Genomic DNA, 15,446 nt, shown 5'->3' with positions numbered 1-15,446 from the left:
CAGGGATGGGCGTGCCCTGGGCTCGGGGAGAGGTGCAAAGCACCGGCACGTCCTGGGATGGAGAGAGCCTGGTGGAGGCCTGCGCCGGCAGGCAGCCCTGGGCTTGGGCGTTGGGGGTTGCGGCGGCGGCAGGGTCGGGGAGCGAGAGGGAGCCCTGCGATGGCGGTGGCGGCGACCGAGAGGCGGCTGACTGCTGCAGGCTGAGGGCCTGCCTTGGCGAAGAGCACTAAGAAGAGGGAGTGGGGGGGAGCCCTGGCCGACAGGCCTGGTGTGCGGCCGGGGATGCGAGCTTGTAGTGCTGGGCGACTGACCCTCCTCTGGCCAGGGGGACCTTCGGCTGCCTGGGCGGCTGCAGAGGGGCAAGGTGCGGCAGGGGTTCGGAGGGAGCCACGCCGGGGCGGCGGCGCAAAAGGAGAGGCGAGCAAAAGCCTGCAGCTATTCCCAGGCGGTCTCCCATCCAAGTACTAACCAGGCCCCGCCCTGCTTAGCTCCCGAGATCAGAGGAGATCGGGCGCGTTCAGGGTGGTATGGCCCTAGACGCTGGGACCCGGCTCCCCGCGCCCCAAGAGCCTGCTCCCGGCCTGCCTCTGACCGCGCGCGCCGTGCTGCTGGGCCGCTAGGGTGGCGAGCACGTCTGCCTGAGCGGCTCCCGCCCGCTCCCCGCCTCCTCCGGACGCCGCTGGTGTGGGCGACGGGCTACTCCTGGCCCGCAGCGAGGCACCTTCGCGCCCCCCAGTGGCTCCACGGGCCTCTGTCACTTCCCTGACTGTGACATATGTCTGGGCGCCCTGGCATCCTGGGCCTCCCCAGGCCCCGAAGGGCTTTTACCCCGTCCCCCTACCCCAACCCCTCAAATCTCCCCCCAGCCACACAACCGCACACCCCCCTTGCTGCTGTGCTGTCCCCACCTCTCAGGGCCACCGAGGGGGTCGCAGGGTCCTCTCAGTCCCCTCCGGCCCTAGGGACGTGCAACCCAGGCCCTGGCCCTGACCGGACCCATCCACAGGCCCAAAGCCAGGGAGAGCCACCCGCGCCACCAGGGTGCAGCATCTCCAGTCTGCAGCCACCCTTCGTCACAAGCCTTCAGTCTGGGCCCTGGAACCCTCGTCAGCGACCGGAGCCCCGCCCGATGTCCGGTCCCTTCACTGGCTACACGTCACCTCTCCTGACCCAGGGAGGTGAGAGAGAGGATGAGAGAAGGCCAGAGACGGAGCAAGAGAGAGGCGGAGAGAGACAGACGGGGACTGTGGGGACAGACTCGCAGAGAGCACTCTCCAGGCTCTGGGCCTCGCGTGGAGGGGTGCTGCTTGGGGGCTGCATGGTCATCAGCTGTGACCGCTTGGCCATCAGCTGTTGCCAATTGGCCACTGGCCACCGGAGGAGCTGCGGTGGCCAAGCTAGGAAGCGCGGATGGTGGACTGCAAATTGCAGAGGGGCGCGGATTGCAGTGGGCCCGCTTGGCGGGTCGACGGGCGGTGTGTCGGTGGGTTGGCAGAGAAGCGGCCGACAGGTTGGGGATCGGGCGGCTCCGGCTTGCCGTGTCTCCGAGCCAGCCGCCCGTGAGACATAGTGCTATGAGCCCCCTATCCGTGGCTCTGTTGGTGTTCCCTCTTGGCCTCGCCATATCCTGCGTTCTTGTGCGGGCAGAGGGACTAGAGTCCCCGCAGGACAGGGACCGACAGAGAGAACGGGAGGAGGAGAAAGAGGGAGCGAGATCGAAATATACACCTATATGTACCTGTATGTACCTAGACATACAGAAAGACATGGACAGAGACAGAGAAAGAGGGGGCTGGCACGCGGGGAGAGAGCTCCTGAGCCAGAGCCAGAGCCCAACAGGCACGTCACAGAGCCAGAGAGACATGGGGTGGGGGAGGGGGGAGGGACGCACAAGCGGGCACACGGACTGGGACAGACGCACTGACGCTGCTTTGAAGTGGCAGCTTCTCAACCGAAGTGTGGTCATGCCCGTGGCTGGGCTCCACTAAGGAGGCAGTGCCCGGGCATTGAAAGTCACCCTTGAAGCCCCCGGGCCGGGCGGGAGGGCCAGTGGGCTCCGAGCCCCGCCCAGGAACCCCCCGCCCCGCGGGAGGAGAGTGGCAGCCCACAGGCACCCTGGTTGAGAGTGTTGTGTGCCTGCGTGCCTGCACTTCCCCTTGTGGTGGTCTCTCCTGGAGTCCGAGGGCGTGCGGTGTGTTGGGGTGCTGCTCCCTCAGTCCCCTGCTTTGTCCCGGCTCTTTGTACCCTGTGTGTTGGGGCCACTGCGGGAAGGGAGGGTTCCTGGCTCTTGTGGGCGATGGGAGGGGGCGCGCGGGGGTGTGGGGAGAGGTGCCTGCCGGCGGAGACACAGGCTCGGCTAACTGCTGCTGGCTGACTGCCTGTCTCGGCGAAGAGGACTAAGAAGAGGGTGTGGGGGTGAGCCCTGGCCGACGGGCCTGGTGTGCGGCCGGGGCTGCCAGCTTGTAGCGCCGGGTGGCTGACCGGCCTCTGGCCAGGGGGACCTTCGGCTGGATGGGCGGCTGCAGAGGGGCAAGGGGCGGCAGGGGTTCGGAGGGAGCCACGCAGGGGCGGCGGCGCAAAAGGAGAGGCGAGCAAAAGCCTACAGGTATTCCCAGGCGGTCTCCCATCCAAGCACTAACCAGGCCCCTCCCTGCTTAGCTCCCGAGATCAGAGGAGATCGGGCGCGTTCAGGGTGGTACGGCCATAGACGATGGGACTCGGCTCCCCGCGCCCCAAGAGCCTGCTCCCGGCCTGCCTCGTGAGCGCGCGCCATGCAGATGCGCGGCTCCGGTGGTGAGCATCGACATGCTGGCCGGCTCTGCCAGCACCGCGTCCCCCTCCCAGTCCGGCTCCCCGCCTCTTCCGAATGCCCCAGGCGTGGGCGGCGGGCTACTCCTGGCCGGCAGCGAGGCCCCTTCGCGCCACCCGAGGCTCCATGGGACACTGCCACTTCCCTGATGGTGCCAGAATTCGTGGAACTCTGGCATCCTGGGACTCCCCGGACCCAGACCGCCATACACCCCGCCCCCCTACCGCCACCAGGTTTACCAACAACCGCACCCCCAAGGCTGGGGGAGGCCTGCACCAGCAGGCAACCCTGGGCTTGGGAGTTGTGGGAGGACCCCGCGGAGGCGGCTTGGGCGGCTGCGGAGGGGGGGGCGGCGGCGGCGGCGGCGGCGGCGGCGGCGGCGGCGGCGGGGGCGGAGGAGGCCGGGAGAGCAGAGGCGGGAGATTGAGGGAGTATGGCGATGGTGGCGGCGGCGGCGGCGGGGGCTGGGGCGGAGGCGGGGGAGATGGCGGTGCTGGAGGCGGGGAGAGCAGAGGAGGGAGATTGAGGGAGTGCGGCAATGGCGGCGGCGGGGGCGGGGGTGGGGAACAGGGCAGCACTGGCGGCGGGGATGGGGAGCGCGGTGCTGGCGGCCGAGGTGGGGAGAGCAGAGGAGGGAGTTTGAGGGAGTACGGCGATGGCGGCGGCGGGGGCGGGGGAGGGGGCGAGGGCAGCGCTGGCGGAGGGGGTGGGGAGCGCGGTGATCGCGGCGGCGGCGGGAGAAGCGGGGGCTGATCGCGAGCAGCGTTGGCGGCGTCGGCGGCAGCGGCGCGGGAGGGTTGCGAGGTCGGCGATGGAGGCGGCGGCAGCGTTGGGGGCTGTGTCGGCGGGCGCTGGGCGCGGGGAGGGTTGGCGCCGGCGGCGGCGGTAGCGGGGAAGAGGGCGGTGCTGGCGGCGGAGGAGGGGAGAGCAGAGGCGGGAGATTGAAGCAGTACAGCGATGGCGGTGGCGAGGGCGGGGGCAGGGGTGAGGGCAGCGCTGGAGGGGGGTGTGGGGAGCGCGGTGATGGCGGCGGATTTGGCGGTGGCGGCGGGGGCGAGGGCAGCGCTGTTGGCGGTGGCGGCGATCGAAGGTCGGCGAAGGGATCGAGATGACAGCCTCCGGGACTGAAGAGGACTGAGAAGAGGGTGTGCGGGGGAGCCCTGGCCGACGGGCCTGGTGTGCGGCCGGGGCTGCCAGCTTGTAGTGCCTGGCGGCTAACCCTCTGCTGGTCAGGGGGACCTTCGGCTGGCTGGGCGGCTGCAGAGAGGCAAGGGGCGGCAGGGGTTCGCAGGGAGCCACGCCGGGGCGGCGATGCAAAAGGAGAGGCGAGCAAAAGCCTGCAGCTATTCCCAGGCGGTCTCCCATCCAAGTACTAACCAGGCCCCTCCCTGCTTAGCTCCCGAGATCAGACGAGATCTGGCGCGTGCAGGGTGGTGTGGCCTTAGGCGCTGGGACCCGGCTCCCGGCACTCCAAGAGCCTGCTCCCGACCTGCTTCTGAGCGCACGCCATGCTGCTGGGCCGCTCGGGTGGCGAGCACGTCTGCCCGAGCGCCTCCCGCCAGCTCCCCGCCTCCTCCGGACGCCGCTGGTGTGGGCGACGGGCTACTCCTGGCCCGCAGCGAGGCCCCTTCGCGCCCCCCAGTGGCTCTAACGGGCCTCCGTCACTTCCCTGACTGTGACATATGTCTGGGCGCCCTGGCATCCTGGGCCTCCCCAGGCCCCGAAGGGCTTTTACCCCGCCCCCCTACCCCAACCCCTCTCATCTCCCCCCAGCCCCACAACCGCACACCCCCCTTGCTGCTGTGCTGTCCCCACCTCTCAGGGCCACCGAGGGGGTCGCAGGGTCCTCTCAGTCCCCTCCACCCTAGGGACGTGCAACCCAGGCCCTGGCCCTGGCCGGCCCCACCCACTGGCCCAAAGCCAGGGAGAGCCACCCGCCACCAGGGGGCAGCACCTCCAGTCCGCCGCCACCCTTCCTCACACAGCCTTCTTTCTGGGTTCTCGCCCCTCGTCAGCGACCGGCGTCCCGCCCGATCACTGTTCACTTCACTGGCTACACGTCACCTCTCCTGACCCAGGGAGGTGAGAGAGAGGATGAGAGAAGGCCAGAGACAGAGCAAGAGAGAGGCGGAGAGAGACCGACGGGGACTGTGGGGACAGACTCGCAGAGAGCACTTTCCAGGCTCTGGGCCTCGCGTGGAGGGGTGCTGCGTGGGGGCTGCATGGATATCAGCCGTGACCGCTTGGCCATCAGCTGTTGCCAGTTGGCCATTGGCCACCGGCAGAGCTGCGGTGGCCAAGCTAGGAAGCGCGGATTGTGGACTGCAAATTGCAGAGGGGCGCGGACTGCAGTTGGCCGGCTTGGTGGGTCGGTAAGTTGGCGGGTCTGTTGGTTGGCAGAGAATCGGCCGGCAGGCTGGGGATCGGGCGGCTCCGGCTTGCCGAGTCTCCAAGCCAGCCGCCCGTGAGACATGGTGCTATGAGCCCCCTATCCGTGGTCTGTTGGTGTTCCCTCTTGGCCTCGCCAAATCCTGCATTCTTGTGCGGGCAGAGGGGCTAGAGTCCCCGCAGGACAGGGACAGACAGACAGAACGGGAGGAGGAGTAAGAGGGAGCGAGATGGAAATATACACGTATATGTACATGTATGTATCTAGACATACAGAGAGACATGGACAGAGACAGAGAAAGAGGGGGCTGGCACGCGGGGAGAGAGCTCCTGAGCCAGAGCCAGGGCCCAACAGGCACCTCTCAGAGCCTGACAGATATGGGGTGGGGGAGGGTGGGAGGGACGCACAGGCGGGCACACGGAGTGTTACAGACGCACTGAGGCTGTGTTGAAGTGGCGGCTCATCCACCGGAGTGTGGTCGTGCCCGGGGCTGGGCTCCTCTAAGGAGGCATTGCCCTGGCGTTGGCAGTCACCATTGAAGCCTCCGGGGAGGCCCGCCAGGGTCTCCGGAGGGCCTGTGGTCTCTGAGCCCCGCCCAGGCACCCGCCCGCGGGAGGAGAGTGGCACCCCCAGGCACCCTGGTTGTGAGGGTTGTGTGCCTGCGTGCCTGCTCTGCCCTTGTGGTGGTCTCCCCTGGAGTCGATGTCGCGTGGTGTGTTGGGGTGCTGCTCCCGCCGTCCCCTGGTTTGTCCCGGCTCTTTGTGCCCTGTGTTTCAGGGACACCGTGGCCGGCGGGAAGGGAGGGCTCCTGGCTCTTGTGGGAGACGGGAGGGGCGCGCGGGGGTGTGGGGCGAGGTGCCTGCCAGCGGAGACAGAAGACTCCGGTGGGGCGGGGCGTGTGGGCGTCCCGTTTGCCCGAGGTCACGCCGATCGTGTGTGTCGGGACCCGAGGGCAGGCGCAGGGATGGGCGTGCCCTGGGCTCGGGGAGAGGTGCAAAGCACCGGCACGTCCTGGGATGGAGAGAGCCTGGTGGAGGCCTGCGCCGGCAGGCAGCCCTGGGCTTGGGCGTTGGGGGTTGCGGCGGCGGCAGGGTCGGGGAGCGAGAGGGAGCCCTGCGATGGCGGTGGCGGCGACCGAGAGGCGGCTGACTGCTGCAGGCTGAGGGCCTGCCTTGGCGAAGAGCACTAAGAAGAGGGAGTGGGGGGGAGCCCTGGCCGACAGGCCTGGTGTGCGGCCGGGGATGCGAGCTTGTAGTGCTGGGCGACTGACCCTCCTCTGGCCAGGGGGACCTTCGGCTGCCTGGGCGGCTGCAGAGGGGCAAGGTGCGGCAGGGGTTCGGAGGGAGCCACGCCGGGGCGGCGGCGCAAAAGGAGAGGCGAGCAAAAGCCTGCAGCTATTCCCAGGCGGTCTCCCATCCAAGTACTAACCAGGCCCCGCCCTGCTTAGCTCCCGAGATCAGAGGAGATCGGGCGCGTTCAGGGTGGTATGGCCCTAGACGCTGGGACCCGGCTCCCCGCGCCCCAAGAGCCTGCTCCCGGCCTGCCTCTGACCGCGCGCGCCGTGCTGCTGGGCCGCTAGGGTGGCGAGCACGTCTGCCTGAGCGGCTCCCGCCCGCTCCCCGCCTCCTCCGGACGCCGCTGGTGTGGGCGACGGGCTACTCCTGGCCCGCAGCGAGGCACCTTCGCGCCCCCCAGTGGCTCCACGGGCCTCTGTCACTTCCCTGACTGTGACATATGTCTGGGCGCCCTGGCATCCTGGGCCTCCCCAGGCCCCGAAGGGCTTTTACCCCGTCCCCCTACCCCAACCCCTCAAATCTCCCCCCAGCCACACAACCGCACACCCCCCTTGCTGCTGTGCTGTCCCCACCTCTCAGGGCCACCGAGGGGGTCGCAGGGTCCTCTCAGTCCCCTCCGGCCCTAGGGACGTGCAACCCAGGCCCTGGCCCTGACCGGACCCATCCACAGGCCCAAAGCCAGGGAGAGCCACCCGCGCCACCAGGGTGCAGCATCTCCAGTCTGCAGCCACCCTTCGTCACAAGCCTTCAGTCTGGGCCCTGGAACCCTCGTCAGCGACCGGAGCCCCGCCCGATGTCCGGTCCCTTCACTGGCTACACGTCACCTCTCCTGACCCAGGGAGGTGAGAGAGAGGATGAGAGAAGGCCAGAGACGGAGCAAGAGAGAGGCGGAGAGAGACAGACGGGGACTGTGGGGACAGACTCGCAGAGAGCACTCTCCAGGCTCTGGGCCTCGCGTGGAGGGGTGCTGCTTGGGGGCTGCATGGTCATCAGCTGTGACCGCTTGGCCATCAGCTGTTGCCAATTGGCCACTGGCCACCGGAGGAGCTGCGGTGGCCAAGCTAGGAAGCGCGGATGGTGGACTGCAAATTGCAGAGGGGCGCGGATTGCAGTGGGCCCGCTTGGCGGGTCGACGGGCGGTGTGTCGGTGGGTTGGCAGAGAAGCGGCCGACAGGTTGGGGATCGGGCGGCTCCGGCTTGCCGTGTCTCCGAGCCAGCCGCCCGTGAGACATAGTGCTATGAGCCCCCTATCCGTGGCTCTGTTGGTGTTCCCTCTTGGCCTCGCCATATCCTGCGTTCTTGTGCGGGCAGAGGGACTAGAGTCCCCGCAGGACAGGGACCGACAGAGAGAACGGGAGGAGGAGAAAGAGGGAGCGAGATCGAAATATACACCTATATGTACCTGTATGTACCTAGACATACAGAGAGACATGGACAGAGACAGAGGAAGAGGGGGCTGGCACGCGGGGAGAGAGCTCCTGAGCCAGAGCCAGAGCCCAACAGGCACGTCACAGAGCCAGAGAGACATGGGGTGGGGGAGGGGGGAGGGACGCACAAGCGGGCACACGGACTGGGACAGACGCACTGACGCTGCTTTGAAGTGGCAGCTTCTCAACCGAAGTGTGGTCATGCCCGTGGCTGGGCTCCACTAAGGAGGCAGTGCCCGGGCATTGAAAGTCACCCTTGAAGCCCCCGGGCCGGGCGGGAGGGCCAGTGGGCTCCGAGCCCCGCCCAGGAACCCCCCGCCCCGCGGGAGGAGAGTGGCAGCCCACAGGCACCCTGGTTGAGAGTGTTGTGTGCCTGCGTGCCTGCACTTCCCCTTGTGGTGGTCTCTCCTGGAGTCCGAGGGCGTGCGGTGTGTTGGGGTGCTGCTCCCTCAGTCCCCTGCTTTGTCCCGGCTCTTTGTACCCTGTGTGTTGGGGCCACTGCGGGAAGGGAGGGTTCCTGGCTCTTGTGGGCGATGGGAGGGGGCGCGCGGGGGTGTGGGGAGAGGTGCCTGCCGGCGGAGACACAGGCTCGGCTAACTGCTGCTGGCTGACTGCCTGCCTCGGCGAAGAGGACTAAGAAGAGGGTGTGGGGGTGAGCCCTGGCCGACGGGCCTGGTGTGCGGCCGGGGCTGCCAGCTTGTAGCGCCGGGTGGCTGACCGGCCTCTGGCCAGGGGGACCTTCGGCTGGATGGGCGGCTGCAGAGGGGCAAGGGGCGGCAGGGGTTCGGAGGGAGCCACGCAGGGGCGGCGGCGCAAAAGGAGAGGCGAGCAAAAGCCTACAGGTATTCCCAGGCGGTCTCCCATCCAAGCACTAACCAGGCCCCTCCCTGCTTAGCTCCCGAGATCAGAGGAGATCGGGCGCGTTCAGGGTGGTACGGCCATAGACGATGGGACTCGGCTCCCCGCGCCCCAAGAGCCTGCTCCCGGCCTGCCTCGTGAGCGCGCGCCATGCAGATGCGCGGCTCCGGTGGTGAGCATCGACCTGCTGGCCGGCTCTGCCAGCACCGCGTCCCCCTCCCAGTCCGGCTCCCCGCCTCTTCCGAATGCCCCAGGCGTGGGCGGCGGGCTACTCCTGGCCGGCAGCGAGGCCCCTTCGCGCCACCCGAGGCTCCATGGGACACTGCCACTTCCCTGATGGTGCCAGAATTCGTGGAACTCTGGCATCCTGGGACTCCCCGGACCCAGACCGCCATACACCCCGCCCCCCTACCGCCACCAGGTTTACCAACAACCGCACCCCCAAGGCTGGGGGAGGCCTGCACCAGCAGGCAACCCTGGGCTTGGGAGTTGTGGGAGGACCCCGCGGCGGCGGCTTGGGCGGCTGCGGAGGGGGGGGCGGCGGCGGCGGCGGCGGCGGCGGCGGCGGCGGCGGCGGCGGGGGCGGAGGAGGCCGGGAGAGCAGAGGCGGGAGATTGAGGGAGTATGGCGATGGTGGCGGCGGCGGCGGCGGGGGCTGGGGCGGAGGCGGGGGAGATGGCGGTGCTGGAGGCGGGGAGAGCAGAGGAGGGAGATTGAGGGAGTGCGGCAATGGCGGCGGCGGGGGCGGGGGTGGGGAACAGGGCAGCACTGGCGGCGGGGATGGGGAGCGCGGTGCTGGCGGCCAAGGGGGAGAGAGCAGAGGAGGGAGTTTGAGGGAGTACGGCGATGGCGGCGGCGGGGGCGGGGGAGGGGGCGAGGGCAGCGCTGGCGGAGGGGGTGGGGAGCGCGGTGATCCTGGCGGCGGCGGCGGGAGAAGCGGGGGCTGATCGCGAGCAGCGTTGGCGGCGTCGGCGGCAGCGGCGCGGGAGGGTTGCGAGGTCGGTGATGGAGGCGGCGGCAGCGTTGGGGGCTGTGTCGGCGGGCGCTGGGCGCGGGGAGGGTTGGCGCCGGCGGCGGCGGCGGTAGCGGGGAAGAGGGCGGTGCTGGCGGCGGAGGAGGGGAGAGCAGAGGCGGGAGATTGAAGCAGTACAGCGATGGCGGTGGCGAGGGCGGGGGCAGGGGTGAGGGCAGCGCTGGAGGGGGGTGTGGGGAGCGCGGTGATGGCGGCGGATTTGGCGGTGGCGGCGGGGGCGAGGGCAGCGCTGTTGGCGGTGGCGGCGATCGAAGGTCGGCGAAGGGATCGAGATGACAGCCTCCGGGACTGAAGAGGACTGAGAAGAGGGTGTGCGGGGGAGCCCTGGCCGACGGGCCTGGTGTGCGGCCGGGGCTGCCAGCTTGTAGTGCCTGGCGGCTAACCCTCTGCTGGTCAGGGGGACCTTCGGCTGGCTGGGCGGCTGCAGAGAGGCAAGGGGCGGCAGGGGTTCGCAGGGAGCCACGCCGGGGCGGCGATGCAAAAGGAGAGGCGAGCAAAAGCCTGCAGCTATTCCCAGGCGGTCTCCCATCCAAGTACTAACCAGGCCCCTCCCTGCTTAGCTCCCGAGATCAGACGAGATCTGGCGCGTGCAGGGTGGTGTGGCCTTAGGCGCTGGGACCCGGCTCCCGGCACTCCAAGAGCCTGCTCCCGACCTGCTTCTGAGCGCACGCCATGCTGCTGGGCCGCTCGGGTGGCGAGCACGTCTGCCCGAGCGCCTCCCGCCAGCTCCCCGCCTCCTCCGGACGCCGCTGGTGTGGGCGACGGGCTACTCCTGGCCCGCAGCGAGGCCCCTTCGCGCCCCCCAGTGGCTCTAACGGGCCTCCGTCACTTCCCTGACTGTGACATATGTCTGGGCGCCCTGGCATCCTGGGCCTCCCCAGGCCCCGAAGGGCTTTTACCCCGCCCCCCTACCCCAACCCCTCTCATCTCCCCCCAGCCCCACAACCGCACACCCCCCTTGCTGCTGTGCTGTCCCCACCTCTCAGGGCCACCGAGGGGGTCGCAGGGTCCTCTCAGTCCCCTCCACCCTAGGGACGTGCAACCCAGGCCCTGGCCCTGGCCGGCCCCACCCACTGGCCCAAAGCCAGGGAGAGCCACCCGCCACCAGGGGGCAGCACCTCCAGTCCGCCGCCACCCTTCCTCACACAGCCTTCTTTCTGGGTTCTCGCCCCTCGTCAGCGACCGGCGTCCCGCCCGATCACTGTTCACTTCACTGGCTACACGTCACCTCTCCTGACCCAGGGAGGTGAGAGAGAGGATGAGAGAAGGCCAGAGACAGAGCAAGAGAGAGGCGGAGAGAGACCGACGGGGACTGTGGGGACAGACTCGCAGAGAGCACTTTCCAGGCTCTGGGCCTCGCGTGGAGGGGTGCTGCGTGGGGGCTGCATGGATATCAGCCGTGACCGCTTGGCCATCAGCTGTTGCCAGTTGGCCATTGGCCACCGGCAGAGCTGCGGTGGCCAAGCTAGGAAGCGCGGATTGTGGACTGCAAATTGCAGAGGGGCGCGGACTGCAGTTGGCCGGCTTGGTGGGTCGGTAAGTTGGCGGGTCTGTTGGTTGGCAGAGAATCGGCCGGCAGGCTGGGGATCGGGCGGCTCCGGCTTGCCGAGTCTCCAAGCCAGCCGCCCGTGAGACATGGTGCTATGAGCCCCCTATCCGTGGTCTGTTGGTGTTCCCTCTTGGCCTCGCCAAATCCTGCATTCTTGTGCGGGCAGAGGGGCTAGAGTCCCCGCAGGACAGGGACAGACAGACAGAACGGGAGGAGGAGTAAGAGGGAGCGAGATGGAAATATACACGTATATGTACATGTATGTATCTAGACATACAGAGAGACATGGACAGAGACAGAGAAAGAGGGGGCTGGCACGCGGGGAGAGAGCTCCTGAGCCAGAGCCAGGGCCCAACAGGCACCTCTCAGAGCCTGACAGATATGGGGTGGGGGAGGGTGGGAGGGACGCACAGGCGGGCACACGGAGTGTTACAGACGCACTGAGGCTGTGTTGAAGTGGCGGCTCCTCCACCGGAGTGTGGTCGTGCCCGGGGCTGGGCTCCTCTAAGGAGGCATTGCCCTGGCGTTGGCAGTCACCATTGAAGCCTCCGGGGCGGCCCGCCAGGGTCTCCGGAGGGCCTGTGGTCTCTGAGCCCCGCCCAGGCACCCGCCCGCGGGAGGAGAGTGGCACCCCCAGGCACCCTGGTTGTGAGGGTTGTGTGCCTGCGTGCCTGCTCTGCCCTTGTGGTGGTCTCCCCTGGAGTCGATGTCGCGTGGTGTGTTGGGGTGCTGCTCCCGCCGTCCCCTGGTTTGTCCCGGCTCTTTGTGCCCTGTGTTTCAGGGACACCGTGGCCGGCGGGAAGGGAGGGCTCCTGGCTCTTGTGGGAGACGGGAGGGGCGCGCGGGGGTGTGGGGCGAGGTGCCTGCCAGCGGAGACAGAAGACTCCGGTGGGGCGGGGCGTGTGGGCGTCCCGTTTGCCCGAGGTCACGCCGATCGTGTGTGTCGGGACCCGAGGGCAGGCGCAGGGATGGGCGTGCCCTGGGCTCGGGGAGAGGTGCAAAGCACCGGCACGTCCTGGGATGGAGAGAGCCTGGTGGAGGCCTGCGCCGGCAGGCAGCCCTGGGCTTGGGCGTTGGGGGTTGCGGCGGCGGCAGGGTCGGGGAGCGAGAGGGAGCCCTGCGATGGCGGTGGCGGCGACCGAGAGGCGGCTGACTGCTGCAGGCTGAGGGCCTGCCTTGGCGAAGAGCACTAAGAAGAGGGAGTGGGGGGGAGCCCTGGCCGACAGGCCTGGTGTGCGGCCGGGGATGCGAGCTTGTAGTGCTGGGCGACTGACCCTCCTCTGGCCAGGGGGACCTTCGGCTGCCTGGGCGGCTGCAGAGGGGCAAGGTGCGGCAGGGGTTCGGAGGGAGCCACGCCGGGGCGGCGGCGCAAAAGGAGAGGCGAGCAAAAGCCTGCAGCTATTCCCAGGCGGTCTCCCATCCAAGTACTAACCAGGCCCCGCCCTGCTTAGCTCCCGAGATCAGAGGAGATCGGGCGCGTTCAGGGTGGTATGGCCCTAGACGCTGGGACCCGGCTCCCCGCGCCCCAAGAGCCTGCTCCCGGCCTGCCTCTGACCGCGCGCGCCGTGCTGCTGGGCCGCTAGGGTGGCGAGCACGTCTGCCTGAGCGGCTCCCGCCCGCTCCCCGCCTCCTCCGGACGCCGCTGGTGTGGGCGACGGGCTACTCCTGGCCCGCAGCGAGGCACCTTCGCGCCCCCCAGTGGCTCCACGGGCCTCTGTCACTTCCCTGACTGTGACATATGTCTGGGCGCCCTGGCATCCTGGGCCTCCCCAGGCCCCGAAGGGCTTTTACCCCGTCCCCCTACCCCAACCCCTCAAATCTCCCCCCAGCCACACAACCGCACACCCCCCTTGCTGCTGTGCTGTCCCCACCTCTCAGGGCCACCGAGGGGGTCGCAGGGTCCTCTCAGTCCCCTCCGGCCCTAGGGACGTGCAACCCAGGCCCTGGCCCTGACCGGACCCATCCACAGGCCCAAAGCCAGGGAGAGCCACCCGCGCCACCAGGGTGCAGCATCTCCAGTCTGCAGCCACCCTTCGTCACAAGCCTTCAGTCTGGGCCCTGGAACCCTCGTCAGCGACCGGAGCCCCGCCCGATGTCCGGTCCCTTCACTGGCTACACGTCACCTCTCCTGACCCAGGGAGGTGAGAGAGAGGATGAGAGAAGGCCAGAGACGGAGCAAGAGAGAGGCGGAGAGAGACAGACGGGGACTGTGGGGACAGACTCGCAGAGAGCACTCTCCAGGCTCTGGGCCTCGCGTGGAGGGGTGCTGCTTGGGGGCTGCATGGTATTCAGCTGTGACCGCTTGGCCATCAGCTGTTGCCAATTGGCCACTGGCCACCGGAGGAGCTGCGGTGGCCAAGCTAGGAAGCGCGGATGGTGGACTGCAAATTGCAGAGGGGCGCGGATTGCAGTGGGCCCGCTTGGCGGGTCGACGGGCGGTGTGTCGGTGGGTTGGCAGAGAAGCGGCCGACAGGTTGGGGATCGGGCGGCTCCGGCTTGCCGTGTCTCCGAGCCAGCCGCCCGTGAGACATAGTGCTATGAGCCCCCTATCCGTGGCTCTGTTGGTGTTCCCTCTTGGCCTCGCCATATCCTGCGTTCTTGTGCGGGCAGAGGGACTAGAGTCCCCGCAGGACAGGGACCGACAGAGAGAACGGGAGGAGGAGAAAGAGGGAGCGAGATCGAAATATACACCTATATGTACCTGTATGTACCTAGACATACAGAGAGACATGGACAGAGACAGAGAAAGAGGGGGCTGGCACGCGGGGAGAGAGCTCCTGAGCCAGAGCCAGAGCCCAACAGGCACGTCACAGAGCCAGAGAGACATGGGGTGGGGGAGGGGGGAGGGACGCACAAGCGGGCACACGGACTGGGACAGACGCACTGACGCTGCTTTGAAGTGGCAGCTTCTCAACCGAAGTGTGGTCATGCCCGTGGCTGGGCTCCACTAAGGAGGCAGTGCCCGGGCATTGAAAGTCACCCTTGAAGCCCCCGGGCCGGGCGGGAGGGCCAGTGGGCTCCGAGCCCCGCCCAGGAACCCCCCGCCCCGCGGGAGGAGAGTGGCAGCCCACAGGCACCCTGGTTGAGAGTGTTGTGTGCCTGCGTGCCTGCACTTCCCCTTGTGGTGGTCTCTCCTGGAGTCCGAGGGCGTGCGGTGTGTTGGGGTGCTGCTCCCTCAGTCCCCTGCTTTGTCCCGGCTCTTTGTACCCTGTGTGTTGGGGCCACTGCGGGAAGGGAGGGTTCCTGGCTCTTGTGGGCGATGGGAGGGGGCGCGCGGGGGTGTGGGGAGAGGTGCCTGCCGGCGGAGACACAGGCTCGGCTAACTGCTGCTGGCTGACTGCCTGCCTCGGCGAAGAGGACTAAGAAGAGGGTGTGGGGGTGAGCCCTGGCCGACGGGCCTGGTGTGCGGCCGGGGCTGCCAGCTTGTAGCGCCGGGTGGCTGACCGGCCTCTGGCCAGGGGGACCTTCGGCTGGATGGGCGGCTGCAGAGGGGCAAGGGGCGGCAGGGGTTCGGAGGGAGCCACGCAGGGGCGGCGGCGCAAAAGGAGAGGCGAGCAAAAGCCTACAGGTATTCCCAGGCGGTCTCCCATCCAAGCACTAACCAGGCCCCTCCCTGCTTAGCTCCCGAGATCAGAGGAGATCGGGCGCGTTCAGGGTGGTACGGCCATAGACGATGGGACTCGGCTCCCCGCGCCCCAAGAGCCTGCTCCCGGCCTGCCTCGTGAGCGCGCGCCATGCAGATGCGCGGCTCCGGTGGTGAGCATCGACCTGCTGGCCGGCTCTGCCAGCACCGCGTCCCCCTCCCAGTCCGGCTCCCCGCCTCTTCCGAATGCCCCAGGCGTGGGCGGCGGGCTACTCCTGGCCGGCAGCGAGGCCCCTTCGCGCCACCCGAGGCTCCATGGGACACTGCCACTTCCCTGATGGTGCCAGAATTCGTGGAACTCTGGCATCCTGGGACTCCCCGGACCCAGACCGCCATACACCCCGCCCCCCTACCGCCACCAGGTTTACCAACAACCGCACCCCCAAGGCTGGGGGAGGCCTGCACCAGCAGGCAACCCTGGGCTTGGGAGTTGTGGGAGGACC

At 68.6% G+C, this 15,446-nt stretch overlaps 8 pseudogenes; all 8 read right to left on the bottom strand.

The window, feature by feature from the left end:
• Positions 1-419: 419 nt before the first annotated feature.
• Positions 420-539, bottom strand: LOC148756964 (5S ribosomal RNA; annotated as a pseudogene).
• A 2,050-nt stretch (positions 540-2,589) lies between these two features.
• Positions 2,590-2,709, bottom strand: LOC148756963 (5S ribosomal RNA; annotated as a pseudogene).
• Positions 2,710-4,136: 1,427 nt separating this feature from the next.
• On the bottom strand, positions 4,137-4,256 carry LOC148756962 (5S ribosomal RNA; annotated as a pseudogene).
• Positions 4,257-6,576: 2,320 nt separating this feature from the next.
• LOC148756961 (5S ribosomal RNA) lies at positions 6,577-6,696 on the bottom strand (annotated as a pseudogene).
• Positions 6,697-8,746: 2,050 nt separating this feature from the next.
• On the bottom strand, positions 8,747-8,866 carry LOC148756960 (5S ribosomal RNA; annotated as a pseudogene).
• Positions 8,867-10,302: 1,436 nt separating this feature from the next.
• Positions 10,303-10,422, bottom strand: LOC148756959 (5S ribosomal RNA; annotated as a pseudogene).
• A 2,320-nt stretch (positions 10,423-12,742) lies between these two features.
• On the bottom strand, positions 12,743-12,862 carry LOC148756958 (5S ribosomal RNA; annotated as a pseudogene).
• Positions 12,863-14,912: 2,050 nt separating this feature from the next.
• LOC148756957 (5S ribosomal RNA) lies at positions 14,913-15,032 on the bottom strand (annotated as a pseudogene).
• Positions 15,033-15,446: the final 414 nt, after the last annotated feature.

Source organism: Rhinolophus sinicus, chromosome 10, assembly GCF_057876585.1.
Source record: "Rhinolophus sinicus isolate RSI-liver-muscle chromosome 10, RSI-T2T, whole genome shotgun sequence".
Lineage (NCBI taxonomy): Eukaryota > Metazoa > Chordata > Mammalia > Chiroptera > Rhinolophidae > Rhinolophus > Rhinolophus sinicus.
This window is presented reverse-complemented; position numbering and strand designations above follow the sequence as displayed.